Here is a 27,079-nt window from a genome sequence, read left to right on the forward strand (position 1 = left end):
GTAGTCATGTATGGATGCAAGAGTTGGACTGTGAAGAAAGCTGAGCGCCGAAGAACTGATGCTTTTGAACTGTGGTCTTGGAGAAGACTCTTGAGAATCCCTTGGACTGCAAGGAGATCCAACCAGTCCAATCTGAAGGAGATCAGCCCTGGGATTTCTTTGGAAGGAATGATGCTAAAGCTGAAACTCCAGTACTTTGGCCACCTCAGGCGAAGAGTTGACTCATTGGAAAAGACTCTGATGCTGGGAGGGATTGGGGGCAGGAGGAGAAGGGGACGACAGAGGATGAGATGGCTGGATGGCATCACCGACTTGATGGACGTGAGTTTGAGTGAACTCTGGGAGATTGTGATGGACAGGGAGGCCTGGCGTGCTGCGATTCATGGGGTCGCAGAGTCGGACACGACTGAGCGACTGAACTGAACTGAACTGAATATTCTACTGCATATATTTGCCACAACTTGTTTATCCATTCCTCTGTCAATGCACATGTAGGTTGCTTCCATGTCTTGGCTATTGTAAATAGTACCATTATCCAAAATTTTTAGGACTTTCCGGATAACATCTATCTTACAGTAAAAGCTCAGGAAACTGGCCACTCTATGTCATCCTTAATGCTAATAAGTGACAGAGATTCCATTACTGGAAAAGGAGTACTGAATATGGGAATCAATGTAACTGCAACTAAATGAGGGCTCCTTTGTGTTATAAGAGCTCTAGCGATTCTCATCAGTGAGAAATGCAATGTGAATACCATGCAAATGACATTTGTACTCGAATTGCAAAACGTCTTTTCTTAAAAGATCTGGTAGTAGGAATAATGCCCCTGCCCCCAACATATCCTCAAACAAGTCTGCATCCTAATCCCTGGAACCTGACAATATGCTATGGCAAAGGGGAATTAAGGTTGCTTATCAACTGACCTTCAGCTAGGGAGATTATCCCAATTTATCCAAGGCCATTGTAAATACAAGGGCCTTTAACAGTGGAAGAGGGAGGTGGAGAGCTGGCTGGAGTGGTACAAGGTGAGGAGGAGGAAGGGGCTAGGGTATGTGGGTGGCCTGTAGAAACTGGAAAAGGCAAGGAGAGGGATCCAATCCAGCCCTACAGAGAGGAGCATAGCGCAGCCAACACCTTGACTTTGGTCTGGTGAGACAATGTCAGACTTCTGACCCACAGAACTATAAGAGGAGCCAAGTACATCATTTAAACCCCTAAGTCGGTGATCAACTATGACAATGGCAAATAGAAAACGAATACACAAACTAATGAGAACCAAATTACCCAAGATGATGGATATTTTTAATTAAAAAATTGGACAAGATCATGGATATTTTTAATTTAAAAACTGGACAAGATCAATATGTTGAGAAGTTTAATTGATTTAGGCACATAAAATTTTTTCCTCTTTAAAAACACTGATAAGGATCTTCCCTGGTGATCCGGTGGCTAATACTCCCTGTTCCCAGTGCAGGGGGAGCCGAGTTCGATCCCTGGCCAGGGAACTAGATCCCACGTGCCACAACTAGGAGTTTGGTGAAACTAAAAAGATTCCCATGGCTAAGACCTGGAGCAGTCAAATAAATAAAGAAATAAAATATTTTTTAAAAACTGATGAAAACATGTGCATTTTCAGGCAGTTAAAAAAAAAGCTCTGCTCTTTTGCTCTGATGTCACATAATAATTATATGAGGATTTAAATTAAGAACTGTACTAAGGTCTTCCAGCTAAAATTAAATTTTTCAGTCTTTTCTGTAAATAGCATGAGTCTTCACCCCTACGGGCTCTCTATCAGAGATTCTTCTTTCCTTGCTGCCAAACTTAAAAACGTTGTTTGTAAATGTTAAGTACTCAATAAAAACTCTTTATTAAGTAATATGTCTTCCTATTATTTTAGTTTGCATTTAATACTTTAAAAGTTACTTTAGTCTTTGCCTATAAGAAAAGAGGCTTCTTTTATTCTTAGCACACATTTTTAAAAATTACTTTTGTTTTGGCTGCACGCCAAGGCACGTGGGATCTTAGTTCCCTGATCAGGGATTGAACCCGCGCCCCCTGCATTGGAAGCACAGTATCTTAACCATTGAACCACCTGGTAAGTCCCAGAACAAATTTTAGAATAATTTAGAATAAAACTCGCCTTGGTTAAGTTGAGCAGTGGGTAGAGGCAGTCTGGAAAGCAAATAGGTAATCTGGTATATTTACTCATGTCAGCAAGGTCAGCTGATGTATGATTTTTATGTCTCTTTCAATTAAATAATTACAGCAGAAAGATGTGAATAAAACATTGTCTTGACGAAAAGTCGCTGGCCCTCCTTTAAAGGATTGAATTTTTAAAAGGACAAAATATTTCTCTTCCTCTTTCATTCTCATTAATTAATATTGAACATCACAAACTGACTCTTTATGCAGTATCTCGGGCCCCACCCAGACCTCCTGCACCAGAATGAGCATCTTCACAAGACCCCAGGAGGATCCCTGCGCACAGTCAAGCTTGGGCTACAAGCAACACGGCCAGGAACCCAGCTTCATTTCCTCCCCTCCAGAAGTCACCCCCTCAGCCTTCATCCAGTTTCAGGGGAGCTTCTCACTCTGCTCTTCTCACTCAAATTCTGCTCTCATGAAAGAATCTTGATACTTACATCTTTGTTCCCTCTGCAGGGAATACAATTGACCCTTGAAAAGCATGGGTTTGAACTGCAAGGGTCCTTTCCTAGGCAGATTTTTTTCAATAGTAGATACAACAATCCTAGGCAATAGGAGGTTGGTTGAATCCATGGATGTGGAACCTTGGATTCAAAGGAAACTTCAGAGCCCGAGAGCCTCGACTACTGAAGCCCCCCACCCCCCACCCCTCCGGCCTAGAGCCCGTGCTCTGCAACAAGGGAAGCCACCGCAATCAGAAGCCACCGCAATGAGAAGCCCGCACATCGCAACAGAAAGTAGTCCCTGCTCGCCGCAACTAGAGAAAAAGCCCATGCGCAGCGACAAACACCCGGTGCAACCAAAAACTAAAATTACTTAATTAATAATTTTTTAAAAATATTTGGAGACCCCAAAGCTACTGATCCTGTTACTTGTGCCAACAGCCAGTTTCCCCTTTTACTACCCTAAAGACATCTCTACGTCTCTTTCCGATTTTTCCCCCAGAGACTGACCTTAGGTTGAACCCCCCAGTGGAACAGATACTGGCCTAGGGAGCTGCGAAAAAATTCTTACCCCAGAACTAGCTGTGTATTCTTGGCCATCACGCAATGGCCCCAGAATTACTTTTCAAGTGAAGTAGGTAGATAAGATCAGAGGTTTTCAACCCTTTAGGCTGCAAGCCACTGGAAAACAATTTCACTGTCTCTCTCTCTCTCACCCACACAAAAGTTTCACAAAATATTTAGTGTTGTAGCAATACACTTGTCTGCTATTTTCTAGTTTCAGTTCAGTTCAGTTCAGTCGCTCAGTTGTGTCCGACTCTTTGCGATCCCATGAATCGCAGCACACCAGGCCTCCCTGTCCATCACCAACTCCCAGAGTTCACTCAAACTCACGTCCATCGAGTCGGTGATGCCATCCAGCCATCTCATCCTCTGTCGTCCCCTTCTCCTCCTGCCCCCAATCCCTCCCAGCATCAGAGTCTTTTCCAATGAGTCAACTCTTCGCATGAGGTGGCCAAAGTACTGGAGTTTCAGCTTTAGCATCATTCCTTCCAAAGAACATCCAGGGCTGATCTCCTTTGGTTGGATGGACTGGTTGGATCTCCTTGCAGTCCAAGGGACTCTCAAGAGTCTTCTCTAAGACCACAGTTCAAAAGCATCAATTCTCTAATGTTAAAAATTTTCATTTAAGACCTACTAAAATGATCCACTAATGGGATGTACTACTGTATCCCATTATACATATTATATACACTGTTACTATATATTTTAAAATACTGGACTATATTGTGTTATGATTGTTGCTATTATGATTATTGTTTGGCAGGAGGGGAGTTATGGGGTATGTGGGTAAAAGTCTGCCTCAATTCACAGGTATCCTAGGTAGCATCTATTTTGCAGTATTTCTAGGACAGGGCAAAAAAGACACTAATATTATCAGAGAAAACATTTTAAACTATAAAACACAATTCTCTCATTTGCTCTTCATAGGCTTATTTAAACAAAAGATTTGAGATCAACTTTACGGACTAAGCAGGAATGTTTTTCTTGGGGCTTAGCCTCTATTAGACAAACAACTGCATTTGTTGAATAAATGAATGTGTTTCTTTGAAACACAAGCTTTATTTATATTGACCTGACTTTTCTCCTTATTGTTCTTACATGGCAAGAGGGTTCCTTGTTTTGGGAGACATATACATGATAACAAATTCCAGCAACTGTTTAATATTTAAGCTCAGATACATAATTTTTAGCTTATTAAATAAGCAAGAATTTTGGTTTTCAATGTCAAAAGTAATGCTAGGGTCAGTGTATTGAAAGAGGTTTTCTCACGGCTTCACAGTGGTGCTGGAAATTGGCACAACTCTGGAAAGTCAACTTAGAAAAGTAGGGAAAATCACTGTTGTTATTCAGTCCCTAAGTTGTGTCTGACTCTTGCGCCCACCGGGCTACTCTCTGTCCATGGAATTTTCCAGGCAAGAGTACTGGCATGGGTTACCATTTCCTCCTCCAGAGGACTCTTCTCCATGCAGGGATCGAACCCATGTTTCCTGTGTCTCCTGTGTTGCAGGCAAATTCTTCACCACCGAGCCATCGGTGGGATTTACCTCCTGCAGCAAATCCTAGTCTGTGCTATTTACAGGCTTGGGTGACCTTGAACAATTACCAAGTCTCTTTCAGACGTCATGTGCTAATCTTCAAAATTTCAGAGAGTTTGTGTTACCTAAGATAAGGTGTGTATTGTGTTCAGCACAGTGCCTCGTAGGCTTAACTAAATAAATGGTTAAAACATAATCGTTTCTATTCAAGCCAGGAGGACAGAGTAGCTGTGGAAGAGAATGCTTTTTTGTACTATAACCTAAAGCAAGTTTCTCAGTGGCACTTTGGATGATTCTCTGTCTGGCCTCTGCACACTAGATGCCAGTGCCCTCTCTACCTGCTCCCCCGAACCCTAAGTTGTGACCCCAATGTTTACAGATAATGCCAAATGTGGGCTTCCCAGGTGGCACTAGTGGTAAAGAATCAGCTTGCCAAAGTAGGAGACGGGAGTTCTATCCCTGGGTTGGGAAGATCCCCTGGAGGAGGCAATGGCAATTCATGCTAGTATTCTTGCCTGGAGAATCCGATGGACAGAGGAGCCTGGTGGGCTACAGTCCATGGGGTCACAAAGAGTTGTACACAACTGAGCACAATGAATACAATGCCAAATGTCCACTGGGAGGATAAATTGCCCCTGGATGAGAACATGGAATTGTACCTTATTAATAAAACCACGTGGGCTTCCCTGGTAGCTCAGGTGGTAAAGAATCCACCTGTAATGCAGGAGACCCCGGTTCAATTCCTGGGTTGGGAAGATCCCCTGGAGAAGGGATAGGCTACCCACTCCAGTATTCTGGCCTGGAGAATTCGTAGAGTCACACAACTGAGTGACTTTCACTTTTCACAATAAAACCATGTATAAATACTGAATTGGCCAAAAAGTTCATTTGGGTTCCATAAGCTCTTACTGAAAAACCCAAATGAACTTTTTGGGCAACCCAGTATTTGAATATGAAATATGCAAATTTGTGTTTACAAAACTTCCTTTAATGTTACATTGCTTTTATATTTTAAAAAGGTTTATTTACAAGCATCCGAGTCTGATTTGCTTCACTGATTTAGTAATTGTGCTTATGAAATTCAACCAAAGAAAAAATGGTGTTCATTGCTGGTTAACTTAAACAATTAAAAAAATGGAAAATTACCTGATAGTTGGGAAACATACGTTAAGTACCTTGTAGCCTTTTCCCCCTCATTGTTAACTTGGGTTATTTTGAGAAATAAAATGGTATATTTGTTTTTGCCTTCCAATGGTTCATTAATCCCTCAATTTTTAAAAAAATTTTTAATTGGAGGATAATTGCTTTACAATGTTGTGTTGGTTTAACATATGTAACTTACAGAATGATCCTCTTGGTTTCATGGGGATTTTTTTTGGAGTTCTGTGATCCCTGAGATGATGACCTCTCTACATCACCTCTGACAACTGCCAACAAATAGACTCTTCTTTGGTTTTAAGAGGAAAAGATAATACAAGGAAAGGAGGAAACTAAAATTTTATAGAGGAAGGGATTTTAGAAATTTTCATGCTTTAATATTTTAATATGTTCCCATCATTGCCAAGCTGTGTAAACAAGAACCCACAATATTGAAGTGAATTGCCCAGGAGTGTGGACGTGCTAAAATCCTTGTTGATTTTGTTTTCAGGATAACTTATTCTCTCATTCAGTTTACTTGTGGGGCTCCTGTGTTCCAGAGGAGATGCTGGGGACAAAGCCACAAATGAGATGTTCTTGGAGCTTTTGACCCAGAGTATCCAGAAGGGTTTATATTTATTTTATTTAAAAAAAAAATATTTACTTAGTTTTGCTTGCACTGGGTCTCTGTTGACAGGCAAGGACTTTCTCTAGTTATGGTGAGTAGAAGCTACTCTTTCGTTGTGATGGCTCCTCTTATTGCAGAGTACAGGCTTGAGAGCACCGGTTCATCAGTTGTGGCTCACGGGTCAGTTACCCTGCGGCACGTGGGATCCTCCAGGACCAGAGATGGAACTGGTATCCGTCACGTTGCAAGGCAAATTCTTAACTGCTGGACCACCAGGGAAGCCTGGGTTTATATTTACTGATACTGATACTTTGGCCTAGCATATCCAGAAAGGTTTATATGTACTGATTTTTTTATACTTTATTTTTTGAGGTTGATTTACAGTGATTCAGTTATATATATGTATGAAAGTGAAAGTGTAAGTCGCTCAGTCGTGTCTAACTCTTTGCGACCCCATGGACTGTATAGTCTGTGGAATTCTCCAGGCCAGAAAACTGGAGTGGGTAGCTGTTCCCTTCTCCAGGGAATCTTCCCAACCCAGAGATCGAACCCAAGTCTCCCACATTGCAGGAGGATTCTTTACCAGCTGAGCCACGAATACTGGAAGCCCAAGAATACTGGAGCAGGTAGCCCATCTGTTCTCCAGCGGATCTTCCCGACCCAGGAATCAATTTTCTTTTCTAGATCCTTTTCCCTTATGGGTTGTATTGATATTTTTATTAGCAGACCAGATTCCTCTAGTCAAGAGTGTTTCCTGAACAATCTTCCAGTGACGAACAGGAAAGGTTAGTGCAGTGTTTTTTAAAAGCAGACAATCTTGGGCAACCCCAGAGAACAGTTCAGGTTTCAGTGCATTCATGACCTCAAGACTGACCTTGATCCCCTGACCCTTTGCTTCCATTGTTCTCTATCATCTTTGAAAGTGAAAAGTGAAAGTGAAGTGGCTCAGTCGTGTCTGACTCTTTGTGACCCCATGGACTGTAGCCTACCAGGCTCCTCCCTCCATGGGATTCTCCAGGCAAGAGTACTGGAGTGGGGTGCCATTTCCTTCTCCAGGGGATCTTCCCGACCCAGGGATCGAACCCGGGTCTCCCGCACTCCAGGCAGACGCTTTAACCTCTGAGCCACAAGGGCTTTAGCTCTCGTCAAACACCCCTGTTAATATTACGGCAGATTTCTCTGTGGCAGTGAAGGCCTGCCTTTCACAACTTTCAGACAACTTTTCCTTCTTCTCTTCACTAAAACCAAGACAGCCTTCAATATCCTCCACTCATGATGACCCCTGAGCCACTCACTTGTCCCTTGCCTAGAAAGCGATTCTACAGTCATTGTCTGGAGGTAAAAACAGCGCAAGGGTGTAAGGAGAGGCCAGAACGGAACTGTTCCCAAGGCTGCTCCACAAGTATGCCAAGAGGGAACGAAGAGAATTTTTAAAAATCACACTTTAAGAATGATTTCTCTTTGACAGAGTATTGCTTCCAGGGGCGCAGGGTTCAGAGTTTCTGAACTCCAGCGCTCCAAGAATAAACTTGGATAAATAACTAGTCTTTCAGCATCTCCTCTCTGTATTTTCTTTTGAAGAGTTTGATCTGTGTGGGTATTTGTTGTACTTTTTAATATGTCAAAGAGAAAGAAGTTTCCTTTTATCTGATTGGCTTGACTTTAGTGCAGAATTATGCTAATTCAATGGAGAAAAGAAAGAAATGCTGAAATGAAGAGCCACTGGATTAGATGTGTATGGACTCTTCTGTGGCGTATTTCTCTAGTTCTATTTAAGGAACCCTCTCCCTTCAGGATCTCAGAGCTCAAGCAGCTGAAAGATGATCACTCTTTTTCCTTTGTATTATACCTGTCCTCAAGGTACTCTGTTTTGTTGAGAGCATGCAGGTTTGTGAGTAAAGTAGGAAATGATCAGCAAATTCATTCCGATGATGTTTCATGAAAGTTCGAGATTGAATGGCCACATGGAAAGGGGTGGAGTTTTTTGTGGAACGTCTCATGAAAGCACCTAGGAGACAAACCTTGAACTATTCAAACTATTCACTCAGAGTGATAAGAGCGTCCTTTGGGGGAGCTGGGTCAAGCAAGGTGGACTTCTGACATGAACAAGAGGGAAGTACTCTCAAGTGAGACTTTTATCAGGTGTCCCAGAAATACCAGAACATCTAAACAAACATCAGAACGCTGTCTTTGATAGATCTACCCTCAGACAGGTGGCTCACACAGGAAAGAAACCATCTGCAATGCGGGAGACCCGGGTTCGGTCCCTGGGTTCGGAAGATCCCCTGGAGGATGGCATGGCAACCCACTCCAGTATTCTTCCCTGGAGAATCCCACGGACAGAGGAGCCTGGCAGGCTACAGTCCATGGGCTCACAAAGAATTGGACACGACTGACATAGCACAGCACAGCACCCTCAGACACGTGCCCAAATAACTAGCAAATACTCTGTACACCGTTGAGTGAGGGGAAGGAAAGAAGGAAGACGAGGAAGAAAGAAAAGAATTTGATGTTTCCAAACTTCAGAATATATCAAAACTTTCCAGAGTGCTTAAAATAAAACTAAAGTCTTCTATTTCCCAGAGTTTCTGTTTTCTTTTCCTAAATTGAAGTACAATTGCCATATAACATTATACTAGTTTCGGGTGTACAATATATTGACTCGATACTTGTATATATCGCAAAATGATCACCACCATAAGTCCAGAACTGGTTTTCAGGTGAGCCCCTGACTGATTTCTCATCTACCAGCAGTTCTTCAAGCCTTACCTGGCTTTTCAGAGCATCATTTTCCTGGCTAGCACTGCCCACTCACCAAGACTATTTTAATTGCCCATAAACCAGTCTCTCGGCCTCCAGTCTGCCCACTTTGTCGGCCATACCAGCAAATGGCTGTTTATATAATTAGCGTTGACCTTGTGGCCTTCCTGGCTGGGGTATGTGGGATTACTTTGAACCCCCTGCCCTGCGTCTGCTTCTTCTAGTGCTTTGTGGTGCCTGCCCCCCACCTCACCCTCGGACAAATGACAAATTCAGGCTTGCCGTCATCCCAGATCCCTCCCAAGGGTGCCCATTGCCCTTAGAATTCTGACTCCTCGCCCCGTATCTCATTTTACGTTGCTACTTCTGCTCCTCAGGACCCAGTTCAAAGTGACCTCTTGCCACAAACACATGAATATAAATCGGCGCTTTTTTCTTTTGCTCCATGCTGTCACGAATCAACTGCCCCAGCTAGCGCCTCAGAACCGTGACCCTGGCCAGGTCCAGCGGTTTGCTGCTCTAGGTCACATTCGGGCCAGGAAGACACCAGTGTGTTGAGCATGGCACAAGAGGATCTTTGCAGTCATGTCTACAGACTCTATGCAGCAGACGGGTAGCCCAGAAACCATATCTGATTGGGAGACCTGTTTGGTTTGACCCCCACTGAAGGCGAGTGGGACACCGCAAAAAAGGAAAGTTCCCACAACAGTCTGGACTGCCAAGACTCCACTGTCCACAAGTCACGAGAGTGTTATCTAACCTGGAGCTCTCCACCTACCCTGCTCCCCTACCGTGTTTCACCAGCTCACCCTGTCTGCCTGGCCCCGTGGACGTGGAGTTTGCGACACTGAGTTTCCAGGCCTCCCCTTTCATCACTGTCCACGACATCACCTTTCAACACTGCCCACGTCTCCTGTCATCACCATCCATACACACCCAGCTGTCCTACCAGGCTTTCGGGAATTCCCAAATTGGCCTTCCATTTTCACGTCATTCTCTGTACCTTGGCTTATGCAAATATCTAATAAAAGACAACAAGCTCAAAATAATTCATGGGGCTGTAAAGTACAGCACGATGACTGTAGTTATTAACACTGCAGTGCCTATTTGGAAGTTGCTAGGAGAGAATCTTGAAAGTTCTCATCTTAAGGAAAGAAAAATTTGTAACTATGGTGGTGGGGACAGATGTTAACAAGACATTGTGATCATCATTTCTCAGTATGTACAAATCTTGTATCATTATCTTATACATTTGAAACTGTTATATGTCAGTTATGTATCAATTAAAAAAAAAGAAGCTCATGCTTGCTAGAAACTAAAGTTAGTAAAATTTAAATCTTAAGATAGCCTCTCTTAAGAAAATAATTTTTTCATAGACTTTTTGTTTAGAGCAGCTGTAGATTCACAGCAAAAGACTGAGTAGAAGGTACCTGGATTTCCTATATATTCCCTATATATTCCTATATATATATATTTCCTATATATTCCCTGCTGCTCTCATCATTTTATATGGAGCTGGCAAAGATTTAGAAAGTGATAAGACCTAGTGGTATTGAAAAGACCCTGATGCTGGGAAAGACTGAGGGCAGGAGGAGAAGGGGACAACACAGGATGAGGTGGTTGGATGGCATCACCGACTCGATGGACATGAGTTTGAGTAGGCTCTGGGAGTTGGCGATGGACAGGGAGGCCTGTTGTGCTGCAGCCCATGGGGTCGCAAAGAGTCGGACACGACTGAGTGACTAAACTGAACTGAACTGAATAGCTGGTGGTGGAGAAGGTGTAGGGAAATGAGAGTCTCAGACTTGCCAATGGGAGTGCAGTTGGACCAGTTTTGGGGAGAGCAATATGACACTTTCTATCAAAACCCTTAAAAGACCTGCATACAGACTTCCCTGGTGGTCCAGTGGTTGGGAGTCTGCCTGCCAATGCAGCAGACATGAGTTCAATCTCTGGTCCAGGAAGATTCCACACACCAAGGAGCAGCTGAGCCCACGCGCCAAACTCCTAAAACCCGTGCACCTAGAGCCTGTGCTCCACAACAGAAGCCGCTGCAATGAGAAACCCAAGCACCACCACAGGAGAAAGCCCTGGGTCAGCAACGAAGACCCAGAAGAGACAAAAATAAATAATTAATACAAAAAACAAATAAACCCTTGCATATACTCTGACTCAGTTCGTGTACTGCAATTTGTCCTAAAGAAGTTCTTTCTAAATTCTTATTTGAGAGGCAATGTAATATAGCAGTCACAAGGCTCTCAAACAATATTGCCTGGGTTCAAGTCCCTGCCGGACCGATTATTAATTGTGGGACCTCTGATAGATCACCTAACCTCTCTGTTCTTTGGTTTCTCTGACTCTAAAGGAGTGTCAAAACAGTTCCTACAGAGTCTGGATAGGAGGAAGTTTGGGGGGAAATGGATCCATGTATATGTATGGCTGAATCCCTTCAATGTTCCCCTGAAGCTACCACAGCATTGTTAACGGGCTATACCCCAATCCCAAATAAAAACTTTGGGAAAAAAAAATTCCCTACACCTCATGGAGTTGTTGTGAAGTGTGTAATATACTTAAAACACCCTGAATGGTACTTGGGACTTAATTACTGCTGAGATTCAGTCACCGTTAATGACCAATTTTATTAATAAAACAATGTATTACTGATAATACCTCCTAAAAACCCCTAATTGGAAGTTTTGCTAAATAAATGATATTGCATTCACATGATGGCATATTACTGAGCTATTATAAATTATGGTGAAGAATTCTTCAGGACACAGAAAAACTAGGACATACTATTAAATGAGGGGAGCCAATTATAAAAACACATAAAATAGATGTTTTTATATGAAAACAAATACTGAAAGAAATGTGCTAAAATAGTATCTCTGAATATTTCTGTTGATGATTTTTATTTTAGTCTTTGTAATTTTCTGGATTTTCCTAATTTCTAAATTTCCTAATTTCTAAACTGTTTTAGAAATTCCTTAATTACCATTAAATTTCTTTTGTAATGCAAGTTAAAGGTACTTTCCCAAAATTAACTAGAAAAATAATTTTTTTCTGGACTGTGCCACAACACGTGGAATCTTAGTTCCCCAATCAGGGATCAAACCCTCTGCTCCCACCTCAAGTGGAAGTGCAGAGTCTTAACTACTGGACTGCCTGGGAAGCCCCCTCAAAAAGAATTTTTTAAAAAAGATCCTAGTAAATATCTTGCTTTATCAAGTACTTTCACTAAAAAAGGGATGCATTTTAATTTGTTATGGTCAATTGCCAAAAATGGGCACAAATTCATTCCATTGCTATATACATGCCTTCATTCACTATGATTTTGCAACTTTTCCATTCAAAGGTAGAGAATGTTTCTCCACACTCCAGTCTCTCCCGTGGCTTGGCCACGGGACCTGCTTTGACTGATGGGACATTAGCACACATGATTCAAGCAGAGACTTACGAAAGTACTCGCTGATTAGGGCGACCCTCCCTGAGGTCACCAAGTGAAACAGCCCTGCTGAACCCACTAGGGAATGAGGGGCCGTGGGGTTAGAAGACCAGGTTCTGCAAGCGAAGGTCCATCCAAGCCCTTCCAGTCCTGGTGGAACAGGCCCCGGTCGGAAGTCCTCACAGAAGACACAGGAACTGCTTCAAGCTACTATGTTTTGGAAGTTCTTTTCCTCCTAGCAAAACCTTAACTGACTTTTTACAAAAGTAGCTGTCAGGTAAAATGGCAGAGAATGGATGTGGGCCAAGTCCACAAGACAGTCAGTTCCATCCTTCAGTTTTTATCTCTAAGTCCAGCCTTCATCTGTATCAGTATTCTCCATTCTGGCTACACATCGGAATCCTCTGTGGAACTTTCAGGAAAGTACCAATAACTGTGCCCCATCTCCTAGCTATTCTGAATTAATTGGTCAGGCGTGAGGCCCAGACACTGGAATTTTTTAAAATGCTCTATATGATTATAATGTGTAGCCAGGTTTGAGTAGCTGTGTTTTCCATAGGCTACTTAATGCATTGAGCATCCCTTTATAGGGATAATATTTTTCAGCTTTTAAAACACCAAATAGTATCCCTTAGTAAAGGGAGATTTTATTTTTCAACAAATAAAGCAACCATAAGTTTTGAAGATTTTAAAAATACAGAGAAGTTCAAAGAAGAGACCAACTGTTTTTTTTTTCTTTTCCCCCCCAACTTCCCCAATTTAGCTAGTGTTAAGTATCCTGGCACATTTACCTCATGAATCTTGACTTTTTTCCTCTTAAAAATATTATTCTATAATTTGGGAAAAATCAAACACTTTTATTTGAATGGATTCAAACGACTGATAAAAGTACAAAAAACAAAAATGAAAGTTAAAAAAGATCCCAAACACTACAAAATCTTACAAGTAACAATCACTAAGAAAACATTTCATGAAGCATTTTTTGCACCAATAAATACTTTCACATCACCTTAAGACTGGCATAGCTGTGAACTAGCTGGCTGTGTGTGTGCTCAGTCGCCCAGTCATGTCTGACTCTTTCGACCCCATGGACGGTGTAGCCTGGCAGGCTCCACTGTCCATGGAATTTTCCAGACAAGAATACTGGAGTAGGTTGCCATTTCTTCCTCCAGGGGATTCCCGATCCAAGGAGTAAACCTGAGCCTCCTGCATGTCCGACGTTGGTGGGCAGATTATTCGTCACTGATGCCCCCAACTAGCTGACAAAACTCTACCAAATATAAATTGCAAATAACCTATCATAAGTGGTCTTTACCACTGAGAAATATGGACTGGGTTTCCTAAAATGAGTTTGGGCATCCCTTATGCACAAATGTTCACCACTTTCATCAGTCCAAAAACCTGTTTCCTTAGGATGAAGCATTGTTATTTGCAGCATGTGAACATCAAGTCATGTTTTCCCTGTAATCTATTCGTTTAGATGTGTTTGTTCACAGGTTAAATTAGGCATTTGCATTTCAAGTGGCATCTCCTAGTTTTATGTGACTGTTTCAAATAAATAGACTTTCCTGGTGGCGCAGGTGGTAAAGCATCTGCCTACAATGCGGGAGACCCGGGTTCGATCCCTGGGTCGGAAAGATCCCCTGGAGAAGGCAATGGCCACCCACTCCAGTACTCTTGCCTGGAAAATCCCGTGGACGGAGGAGCCTGGTAGACTACAGTCCATGGGGTCGCAAAGAGTCAGACACGACCGAGTGACTTCATTTCACTTCAAATAAAAGTATTTTCAGTACTGATCGTCCTTCGCACTCCATTACACTGAAAGCTATTTCATGGCCAGGCCTTTCCTTGTTAGAATCAACAGAACGTAGCACGCCCTGCGCTGCTTTGTCTCCTGTCTGGGGAAAGGCCCTTAATGAACCCATTAGACGAATTTTCCTCTTGCCCTGCCTGCAGTGCCTACCTCACCTTCAAAACAAGGCACCAGGTTACACCCAGTTGGATGTAAATCAAGAATGCATTCCTAAGTTGTAAAGCCTTCCCTCCAAGTCCATGTAAAAGCAGCCAAATAAAAACCATGCTTGCTTAGGGCTGTTGTCTAATTTTAAACCCTATCTACAACCCGAGACAAGTCTGAAGGAGTTGAAGGTCAGTGGTAAATTCCATTTGGTGCTGCACGCACTGGGGTATATATAGGTTGCTCATTCTGGGAACTAACTGCCTATCTACAACAAGCCTAACCTTTTATATAGAACCACAGAAGTACTTCTGCTTGGACTGTTCTGCAAATAGGAGAAACTTCTTTAAAAAAAATTAAAAAGAGAAGAAACATGGGACAGAGGGTCCTAGGTTGTACCTGGCACATGTGGGTATCCCAGCCCACTCCCGCCCCTCACCCCCAACCCACGGAATGTCCAGCAGTTTTTAGAAACACACGAAATCACAGTGTGGCCTGAGCATTTCTTCTTGAAAGAATCTATTTAACCTGAACATGTGGATGAAAAGCACTAGGCTACAATTAGAAGCTCTATGATGACACAAAAGCAGCAAAACTAGAGGGTCAAGACGATTGTTGCTCTTGAAGAGAGTACTGGGGGATTCCTGGAGTATTTGTAGGAGTGTGGGCTCTTGTACTGGTTACTCAGGTGAGGATCAGTTTGAAAATTCAGTCATTTCAATTCTGATACGTTGGGTTTCCTGTATGTATATTTCTTTTTTCAAAATTTATTTATTTTTAATTGAAGGCTAATTACAATATTGTGTTGTTTTCTGCTATACATCAACATGTATACAGTGTACGTATACACTGTATGTGCTGTGCTTAGTCGCTCAGTCATGTCCTACTCTTTGCAACGCCGTGGACTGTAGCCTACCAGGCTCCTCTGTCCATGGGGATTCTCCAGGCAAGAATACTGGAGTGGGTTGCCATGCCCTCCTCCAGGGGAATCTTCCTGACCCAGGGATGGAACCCAGGTCTCCTGCATCGCAGGTGACTCTTCACCGTCTAAGCTACCAGCGAAGCCCCATACATTGTGTAATACATTTCAATTAGAAATTTAAGAAAGTTCTAGAAGAGGTGGGAATGTGATGTGTACATAAATTCATAAAACAAAACCTGAGACTTCAGAGAAATGTTGGCCCCCTCAGTTCCTTGCCCTCTTCTTCTCTGCTCAGGGTCATTTTAGGGATCAAAGTGCCAATTCTGAGCATTCAGTTTTCAGGTGTGGAGAGCTTACTTTAAAGCACTTGAATACTGCTGTTTCCATTTGTGCAACAGTTATTTCAATATTTTAGCAACTCTGAATTGTGGATACGGACCAGTGACTAATACGTTCACTTTACAGGAAAAGATAAACCCTTGAGCCATCTACAAATCTAGACAAATCCTCTTCTGTATGACTTCTGATAAGAGATCCTATTGGGATATTGTGACATAAACAGTACAAAGTCCTCAGATAATCTAATGGATTGCAAGGACTCATGATAGGAAGCTTTGTGAGTCTGTCACATGTGTTTCTGAAAAAGAAGCTTCTCTTCCTTTTTGTGTTCCTGAAAAAGAAGTGGATACAGTTGGGGTTATTCTTATTCTTCCAATTAAGTTCACAATGTTCCTAATATTTATTCTGAATCACAGACACTGTCAAGCCAAAAGTAACAAAAGCACAATGACATAACTACATGCTGTATTTGCTTGTTGTTTTTTTTTTTTTTCCCTTTGGCTGCACCATGCAACTTGTGGGATCTCAGTTCCCCAGTCAGAGATTGAACCCAGGCATTGTTTCTTGTTTGCTTTTGTCTTGGGCCACATCATGTGGCTTGCGGGATCTTAGTTCCCTGACCAGGGATCGAACCTGGAGCCCTCGGCAGTGAGCTCTTGGCGTCCTAACCACTGGACCAACAGGAAACTCCCCAAGGCAATTCCAAAGGGGACTCATAAAATAGTTAGACTGTCGATGTCTTTTTTCCCTCCTATATAAAGGAAGCAGAATATTCAGTAGCTAGAAGAGATGGAAAAAATTACCTCTAAACACTGCACATGGAATAGTCTACCCCCACTAAGCAAGTCCTACTCTTAGTAACAAACCCCTCCCACGTTCCCTACAGGAAGAGGAAGGCCAAAATGAGCATCTTAACAAACATATTGCTCCTAAAGATTAAAGAACGTGTGCTTATAATAAATTCAGTTTGAGACTGGCTGATGGGCACATAAGGATGACTGTACCATTCTGCATCCGATTGTGTGTGTTTGTAAATCTCTAATAGAGTTTTAGAGGAGGGCACAGCAACCTACTCCAGTATTCTTGCCTCAAGAATTCTATGGACAGAGGAGCCCGGTGGGTCACCCAGAGGCAGACATAGTCTAACACAGCCAGTCAGTCCATAGGGTTGCCGAGGGTCAGACACAACTGACGACTTAGCACACACACACACACACACACAATAGAATTTTACAGTGGTCCCTGGTAAGTAGCTAGAAGGAGCAATAATTTGTTTTAACATCCAGGAAGTTGAACACGGAAATGAAAAGGATGTGGCTGAATGCACAGAAACCTATACAGATTGACTGTGGGGGAAAAAAAAAACTCCAATTTCTTTCACATCTTGGCTATGTCGATTTCCTTTTCCAAGAAATTATATTTATTCTAAACTGACATCTCTGTACATGATAAGGTTTAAGAGAATAAAACAATCCTATTAATCCCAGCTCCTGTTCCTTTCATGTGATGTGATCTCAGAAAGAGTCCTGAAGATACTAACATCCTTTGCATCTTTAAGGAAACACTCTTCTCATGGATATGAGAACATACTTCACAGTATTACTGTAAGAACTAAGTGAGACTTTTCTGTAGTTTCAGAAATTATACCCAATAACATTCAGGGAAATCAAAATTATAAAAAATCCGCATCCTAACATGTTAAACTGCTTAAGTTTTCTTATAGTTCCTCCTATTTCTCTTTGGATGAACTTACATCTAGTTTTACATGGTTTTGGGGCCATGGTGCAGACATCTTTTCGTAGCGAAAAGAGATTTAAACGGGTTTAATTTAACACCTTCCTTGAGGATCTCATTAGTTTAGGAATTCTACACCATATTTAGGTTTTCTTAATACGTATTTGTATTAACAAATAGAAAAACACTTCACCTCTCAGTTTACACCCATTTTTTTTCACTCAGTTCTCAAATCAGCTTTACTAAGTAGCCATCATTACTGTGAGTTTAAACAGATGAGGAGTTTAAAGTTTGGGTATCCGTGGTCAGGCTTCTCAGGCGGCTCAATGGTAAAGAATTCACTTGTCAATGCAGGAGGCGCAGGAGACCCAGGTTTTGATCCCTGGGTCAGAAAGATAGTTTGAAGAAGCATATAGCAACCCACTCCAGTAATCTTGCCTGGGAAATCCCATGGACAGAGGAGCCTGGCAGGCTACAGTCTTTGGAGTCGCAAAGAGTCAGATATGACTTAGTGACTAAATACCACCACCCATGGTCACAAAGTTACTAAGGACAGAGCCAAAATTCATCATCAATTTGTCTCACCCCAAAGCCCGGGATATTTCTTCAACATGAGTCCTTCCCAAGCATCAGTCATTTCCACACCCCTTTTACAACAGCCACCCTAAGCAACCAAAACTGTAAAGCTTTGCCTTATATAAACTCATTTTCATTTTTACTGGTGATTACCTTTTTTTCTCTGTTAAGGAGATGGAAATAAACAGAACCAACATTTGCTGCAAATCTATGTGCTACTCTGTAAAAGGGCCGTGCCAACAGTTCTCAACGGGGGCTTCTAGCATCAGTACCCCCCGCAACTTGTTAGAACTACAAATTCTGGACCCTGCTCCGATCCTACTGGACTGGAAATCCTGGCGCTAGGGGCCAGAAGTCCGTGTTTTAATGGGCTCCACCGGGCTCCTGAAGCATGCTCTGTCTGGGAACCACTACACTATATACATTATCTTATTTAATATTCATAACTTCTCGAGACTAAATGTATTACTCCCACCATCACAGATGGGTTAACTGAGACAGCATAGACCAAGACCAGTATCACACAGTTAGGAGGCAATGGGAGCCAATATCTAACCTGCACTTATCTGGTTCCAAAGCCTTTTCATAGTATTGCGTGCACTCGAGGGGAGATATCGGGAGATGCCATTGCTGTGGTTAGAGAAAGTAGAGATCTAGATGACAACGAGATCTGTAGACACCGATTATATGTATCTGTTATGACTGTGACATGCAACGAACATTTTACCGTTTTAAAGAGTCACTGAGGGACTTCCCCGGTGGTCCAATGGTTGGGATTCTGCACTTCTATTACACCGAACACGGTTCGGTCTCTGCTCAGGGAACTAAAGATCCCGAAAGACACACAGCGTGGCCAAAAATACATAAAACCTAAAACCTTGGTTCTTCTAGAAAAGATTAATTTCAGACAGTCGGTAGAAAATTGATTGGAAGTGGAATGAAAGTTGCAAAAAAAATGGCCTTGCTGGGTCTAAAGCAAGACATTAATCCTTTCTGCACGACTTAAAGTTGTGTTAAGCTCAGCTTACTGGATATTTAGGAATGGTATCTGTACATAATTAAATGTGTATATATACGATAACCCAATTTTTCTTGTTTATATAATGTTGTTCTAGGAATTAGGGATTAAAAGTTAATTAAGAGCAGTATTTCCAGATTATTTCCTTCACAGGATGGGTGGGGAAATCATTGGGCACAGATTTCCCAGTGAAGAGGATGACCCAGGAACTTCCCTGGGGGTTCAGTGGTCAAGAATCCGTCTGCCAGGGCAGGGAGCAAAGGTTTGATCCCTGGTTTGGGAAGATTCCACATGCCATGGGGCGACTTGAGTCTGTGCTCCGCAGCTGCGGAAGCCCCCAGGCCCTAAAGCTGGTGCTCCGCAACAGGAGAAGCCACCGCAGTGAGAGGGCCTTGCACCGCAACGGGGAGGAGCCCCTGTCCTCCACAACTAGAGAAAGCCCCCAGCAATACAGACCCCATGCAGCCAAAAACCAAGAAATAAATGTATTTTTTTAAAAGAAAATGATCCGAGTGTTATACAGCACAACCGATGGCCAGAGGCATCATAAATAAATGCCTTCAAATGGCTACGGCTTCAGTATAGTTCTGTCTTTTTTGTTTAGTTGCTAGGTCGACCCCATGGACTGTAGCCCACTAGGCTCTTCTGTCCATGGGCTTTCCCAGGCAAGAATACTGGAGTGGGTGGCCACTCCAGCAGATCTTCCTGACCCAGGGATTGAACCCTCGTCTCCTGCATTGGCAGGCGGGTTCTTTACCACTGAGCCACCGGCTTAGAATAGTTTAATTATGTGAATTCTCTGTAACCTGTCTAAGGTTTCTCTACCCCTGGGGCCAGGCTGACATCTAGATTCTCAAGAGCCAGGATATAGCGTGACCTTCTCTGACCTCAAATTACTTCCCCAAGAATCGCCTACATTTACCAAAGAGACAAAACAAGCAAAACAGGCCTGCCGCCCTGATACAATATTGTGAAAATCATGTCCAATTGTATTATGTCTATTTAACATTATCTGGCCATACAGAAACGATGTCATGTGAAAATTCTGCTCAGCGGATAGGAACCCAAGGAAAGGATCTGTTTAGTGTCATTTCTCCTTCAATCTGAATTTACCTCCATGTCAACAAAATAGGTGCCACTGTGGACTGTCATTCAGGCACGAAAAAGTAACTCAAGTATAAGCCTGAACGTTCTAATAATGTTCATTAAAACACGATGCTTCCAATCCGATTATGTTCATCATTCTCAATCAATGGTACGATCAACATGACTGAATGCATCCTTTGTGGCAATAGAAACCGAACTCTAAATTTAGGCTGATGTTCAGAGAACACAATGCGTACTTTGAAAAAGCCTGGGGGTTGATCCAGCCACGCCCAGATTTAAGGTTGGGGTAACCTTTTCAGAGAGAACACGTACCTTCCCAAGAGCTCAGTGTTTACATTTGTTGAGAGCTACACCTGGAGAAATGTTTCTCAAGTTTCTATTGTTGTTTTTCCTTTAACCTTTCATTTCCTTATGCTCCTGTTTTTTCCAAGCCAGTAGCTAAGGGTTGAAGGTGAAGGTGTTTGTGGCTCAGTCACGTCCAGCTTTTTTCGATCCCATGGACTGTAGCCCGCCAGGCTCCTCTGTCCATGGGATTCTCCAGGCAAGAATAGTGGAGTGGGTAGCCATTCGCTTCTCCAGGAGATCTTTCCGACCCAAGGATTGAACCTGGGTCTCCTGCATTGCAGGCACATTCTTTACTATCTGAGCCACCAGGAAAGCCCCTAAGGGGTACTCTGGGTCAGATTCAGACAGAAGAAGCCCACTCTGTGAGCCAGGAGTAGCCAAGTGGGAGACAAACCGCAGGGCTGGCTAAGTGCCAAGCTGTGGGAGATACTCAGACTGAGGGCAGGTAAGACAGGAACCAGGTGGCAGTGCCCGCCTAGGGAACTGGTGCTCGCTCTGGGCATCAGAGGAGACTGCGCGGGCCCAGCTGGCTGCCCAGGAGCCAGTTTTTGTTTGTTTTTTGGACCACTCAGCTCTTAGCTCCCTGACCAAGGATCGAACCCGCACCCTTTATAGTGGAAGCATGGAGTCTTAACCACTGGACCATCAGGGAAGCCCCTGGGCATCAGTTTTCTAAGCAATGATTCTGCCCTATTAACATTCCAGCTGAAACTCTTAAAATTCCACAAGGACTGGTTCTCTCTCTCTTTACTGGTATCACTTCTTGCCCTAGCTCTTACGGAATTATACCTTCAAGCCTACCCACTGTTTCTCTGATTCTATCAAAAATTACTCCTCCCCACCTCAGACAGGGGACACCACTCTCTGAACTTTTTTTCAGACTTTGATAGCTGATTAACAATGTTGTGATAGTTTCAGGCGCACAGCAGTGACTCAGCCATACATATGCGTGTATTCAGTGTCTCCTAACCGTCCCCTCCCCAGACCCAACCCACAGCATCAAACCCTCTTCAGGCACAGCAATAGGTCGCAGTGTAGGGGTAGTGATGGAAAAGATAAAAATGGATATCACATTCCTCACCCTAAAGGAACTCAAACAAGGAGGAGGAAGGGCAGAGGGGCTTTTCACTTAGCAGGTAGTTATAATTTAGTGCTGGCAACTGTGGCAGGGCGAATAGGAGTAACCAGCTGTCTGGGAGGTGGGTTATCAAGGACGGCTTCTGGAGGAGGTGACATCCAAGGAGGGTTACAAAGGATGCATAGGAATAGTCAGAGATGATAGGAAGGGTAGCTCAGAGAAGACATCATAAAAAGCCACCAAAAAAAAAAAATTAAGGGAAAATCGCAGAAGTGTGTAGGACCAAGTAGTTGCTGGGATATGAAGTGTGAGGCCTTAGGTATGAAGCAGTGAGGGGAGAGAGATGGGGTAAGGGAGGAGGGGGGTCAGGTCAGAGAGTCCTGCTGTGTTGGGGAGCTCCCTGGGGTCTAGGGGTTCATGCCCAGATTCAATTCCTGCTCAGGGGACTGAGATCCTGCAAGCTGCATGGCATGGCCAAAATTTAAAAAAATAAAATATGTATATATTAACAAAATACATAATGGGACTTCCAGGCGGTCCAGAGTTTGAGACTCTGTGCTTCCACTTCGAGGGGCACCAGTTCAGTCATGGGTGGGGAAGCTAAGCCGCCCCATGGCATGGCCAAAAAATTAAACAAACAAGTGAACAATCAAAAATGCTTCAAAAAATTTTAAATGAAAATTAGTTTCCTAAATGTCTGCATATGATCTATTTAAATAGAGGTTACCTCTTATCAACTGCTGTTTCTCACTCACAATTTGTTGTCATCCAGGCGCTTAGTCGTGTCTGACTCTTTGCGACACCATGGATTGCAGCACTCTGGGGTTCCCTGTCCTTCACCATCTCCTGAGCTTGCTCAAACTCATGTCTATTGAGTAACAGATGCCATCCAACCATCTCATCCTCTGTTGCCCCGTTCTCCTCCTACCCTCAATCTTTCCCAACATCAGGACTTTTCTGATGAGTCAGCAATACGGTGTCTAAAAAAATGGCCATTCTTCTTTTTGATGTGTATTTTGTGAACTTAAAAAAAAAAAGTGTACTATTTTCCACACACGATGTTTAATTAATTTTATAATCTATAAACTTAATAAAATATCTCTGGAAGAATACAAGGAAGCATTAATATTGGCAGCTCATAGAGTTAAAAAAAATTTAACTTAAAAATTTTAAAGCTCTTGAATGTATTTCTTATTTTTAAAAACGGGGACGGATAATCAGGGGGAAAAAAAAAACCCACAACATTTTGAGGGGTTGGAGTCGGGGGTGGATTAGCTCAATATACTAAAACCTGATGAACTAAATCACTAAACCTGATAACGCAACCATTCAAATCTCAAAACTTAAATTCCATAAAGTCATACCTGTCTCCTTCCAGAGCCACCCTCAGTTCACAGAATGGTGCCAGGTACCACCGGGGTTTAATAAGTATTTGTTAATTGCTGAAAACACACATGGCACCAATGTTTCTATTTTGTTTTTTTTTTTTTGAAGACTTCTTTTCTATTCTGTAGGGAGACAATGTCCTCAAGATTCTTCATGTTCTTTTTGTTACCGTTTAGCAGTGACTAGGTTCAAAGTCAGCCTGAATGGGTCTCGCCCACCAGCCTCTGTGAGCAGCAGAGGAGCCCTGAAGAGTACTTCCCAGGTCCACTGGCTGCGCGGAGGGAGAGCCAGACCACAGCCTGGTCTAGAGCCGGCGTGGGGAGCAGGTACAAAAGCCTGGGTGGGTCGTGGCAGTTGGTTCCAGCAAGGGCACCTTCCTGTGACTCCAAACACACACACACACACACACACACACACTTTCATATCCCTGCTAACCTGATTTCTAGGTTAGAATGGTCAGGTGGGGCTTTCTTTCACTCTTCCAAACTCGTCTTTTCACCTTTCTGGGGTTCTGCAGGGAATTTGTTTTAGATATACAGCAAAGAAAAACAAAACAAAACAAAACAAGACTGTTCCTTTCCCTGCTACAAGAGAAACACTTCAAACTTCAGGGCTCTCAAATCCAGGATCAGACCCCAGCTTTGCCTTGGACAAGCTGTGTGAACCGAGCACATCCCTGGTGGCTCAGATGGTAAAGAATCCGCCTGCGATACAGGAGACCCGGGTTCGATCCCTGAGCCAGGAAGATCTCCTGGAGAAAGAAATGGCAACCCAATCCAGTATTCTTGCCTGGAGAAATTTCATGGACAGAGGAGCCTGGTGGGCTACAGTCCATGGGGTTGCAAAGAACGGACACGACTGAACGATTACCACTGCTACTAAGCCTGATTTTCCTCATCTGTACATAAGGATAACAATGATTATTTCTCATAATTAAAAGAGGTGCTATGGCGCATAACATACCCAGCACAAACTGTATTAACAAAAACGGTATTGCATGCCATGTACAGAATGTTTACACTTATTTGTGAACAATTAGGATGAACACTCACTATGAAATGGAGCAGGGCTCTGCCCATGGTCCTTGCCCAGCCCCCTACCCTGTGTCCTCTGCCTGCCTTTGTGGAAAAACTTTAGCCAAAGAATAAGTTGAATCAGAGAAGTGAGAAAATGCAGAAACAAAGGAAAATAGTCCAAGCAGACCAAATAATAATAATGCTGTCATTAAGCATAGTCAAGGACCTTTGGTTCCTTCTCAAGGGCTATAGATAAATAAATATCTGAGCCATATCCTGTGAGCTGTCTTATAGATAACTGAAACCTTAGGTAAGTTAACTACTTGACCATAGTCATGACATGCTGCTGCTGCTGCTGCTGCTAAGTCGCTTCAGTCGTGTCCGACTCTATGCGACCCCATAGACGGCAGCCCACCAGACTCCCCCGTCCCTGGGATTCTCCAGGCAAGAACAATGGAGTGGGTTGTCATTTCCTTCTCCAATGCGTGAAAGTGAAAAGGGAAAGTGAAGTCGCTCAGTCGTGTCCGACTCTTAGCGACCCCATGGACTGCAGCCTACCAGGCTCCTCCATCCATGGGATTTTCCAGGCAAGAGTACTGGAGTGGGGTGCCATTGCCTTCTCCGAGCCATGACATAGCTGCCACAATTCCGAAAACTGGTGTCAAGGAAAGTGGAACAAACCGATCACTGATGACCAATTTCAAGATGACTGTCAGCTCTGACTGTGCTGTTTCTGCCCGTAGCCCCTCCTGCAGCTTATAAAAGCTCTTGCCTACTGGTTGTCAGTAGGGGAAAGCCCTCCTTTGGACAGAAGTCTGCCCTCCCCGCTCCGTGGTCAGCATCCAAAATAAAGCAAGCCTTCCTTTCCACCAACCTCGCTTCTTTCGAGCAGCAAGCAACCGCACCCCACTTTCCGGTGCAACTTAAACTGTGAAAACACGTCGATTCACTCCCCCTTCTGCAAGTCTTCGTGAACTCTTAACCTACTATTGTCTGAAGTTCACTGCATGCCTCTGCCCCCAACCACCTTGCCAGTCCTTTTTCCTCCCCTCTTTAAGTAGGTTTCTGTAACTGCCACTCTAGATTAGCCCTCAGGGATGCTGCGCTATTGGGCACCTAACAATTGCTGTGAGTCCACGTTCAGGTATGAAGGTAGCAATCGTGTGTGCCAACAAGAGCGATGCTGCGGCCAAGAGAAGGGAGGTTTTTCAAGCGTGGCAGGCTTGGGGTCACCTCCCCGCAGGGCTGACACCCACAGGCAAGCTGGCACAAGAGTAGAAACTAGGGCATTGGGACATCGCCAGGAAGAGGCCCTAGAGGTCACACGGACCTTCCCAGACAACATATGGGAAACAGAACTTTGAAAAGAAACCCAGTCCTGAATCTAAAGAGGGAATCTGCTGCTGTTTCCCGCCTCCATGCCTCAAATACCTTAGCCCCAAATTATCATGAACAGTGGGAAAGACTTCACAGTATATCACAACAAGAGACTGCAAAGGGCAATTTCTAATAAGAAAATGGGACTTAACAATTGACAAGTGACCTGGGGTCAGCTCCAGCCAGAATGTCTCTCCGCATGTTTCAACTCACTGTGACTCACTCTCCCAGGAAATAAAATATCAGACTAGATTTACTGAACCAAGTGAGTTGAGACCTGGACACCTGGTCAGGTCTGAGACTAGAGATGTTCAAGCCAGAGTGATAATTTGTAAACCTCCAAAGATGGAACAGCCCCATGAACTTTGAGCATCAGTATAATACTGTGCAGCAGCCTCTAAGAGAAACACCACTGATTTCAATTCATAGGATGCTTATTCAAAGCCAGTCTCATGATGTCACAACTGTTCTTATCAAGGACTATGAAAGGCATTCATTCAAAAGACTGAGCTCAAGGTGAGGAACTGTGTGATACACCTTCAAAGGCAGTTTTGCCAGCGCTCCAGGAAATTGGCATATTTCTTAGATCACTGTACAGCACAGTTATAAGGTGGTAGTGTGTGTGTGTGTGTGTCACTCAGTCATGTCTGACTCTTTGGGACCCCAGGGACTTTAGCCCGCCAGGCTCCTCTGTCCATGGGATTCTCCAGATAAGAATATTCGAGTGGGTTGCCATTCCTCCCCTTTAGGGGATCTTCCCGAGGCAGTGATCAAACCCGAGTCTCCTGCACGGTGGGCACATTTCTTCACCATTTTAGCCACCAGGGAGGCCCATAAGACACTAGCTGCTGCTGCTGCTAAGTTGCTTCAGTCGTGTCCGACCCTGTGTGACCCCAGAGATGGGAGCCCACCAGGCTCCCCCGTCCCTGGAATTCTCCAGGCAAGAACACTGGAGTGGGTTGCCACCACCAGGCTCCCCCGTCCCTGGGATTCTCCAGGCAAGAACACTGGAGTGGGTTGCCATTTCCTTCTCCAATGCATGAAAGTGAAAACTGAAAGGGAAATCACTCAGTCGTGTCCCACTCTTAGCGACCCCATGGACTGCAGCCCACCAGGCTCCTCCCTCCATGAGATTTTCCAGGCAAGAGTACTGGAATGGGGTGCCATTGCCTTCTCCAAATAAGACAGTAGAGCTGCCACTAAAAAGCAAGCTGACTAATCACTTTCCAGGCATTTATTTATTTTTCCCAAATAATTTCAAAGAAGAGCTGAATGTTAGCAAACTCAATCTATGGATAAGTGAAAAAAAAAAAAAAACAGGAATGGAAGTTCATACCCACCTGGGATCCTATTAAGAGTCACCCAGAAATGTTCATCGGGAGAATAGGTATCTTTGGACCACTGGAGCAGATCAATGGCCCTTCGGTCTTGGAAGACAAACTTCACAAACTCTCTGGTGAGGGCCACGTAGGCAGTGCCAAAGTAGATGGTCAACCGGTGGGGAGGT

The 27,079-nt window shown here is 43.5% G+C and overlaps 1 protein-coding gene across 2 annotated transcripts in view; it reads right to left on the minus strand.

Annotated features, from left to right (window-relative positions):
* Nucleotides 1-27,079, minus strand: part of GCNT2 (glucosaminyl (N-acetyl) transferase 2, I-branching enzyme (I blood group)) — a 95,321-nt gene that overhangs the window by 10,380 nt on the left and 57,862 nt on the right.

The sequence above is a fragment of the Bos taurus genome, chromosome 23 (genome assembly GCF_002263795.3).
Source record: "Bos taurus isolate L1 Dominette 01449 registration number 42190680 breed Hereford chromosome 23, ARS-UCD2.0, whole genome shotgun sequence".
Classification (NCBI taxonomy): domain Eukaryota; kingdom Metazoa; phylum Chordata; class Mammalia; order Artiodactyla; family Bovidae; genus Bos; species Bos taurus.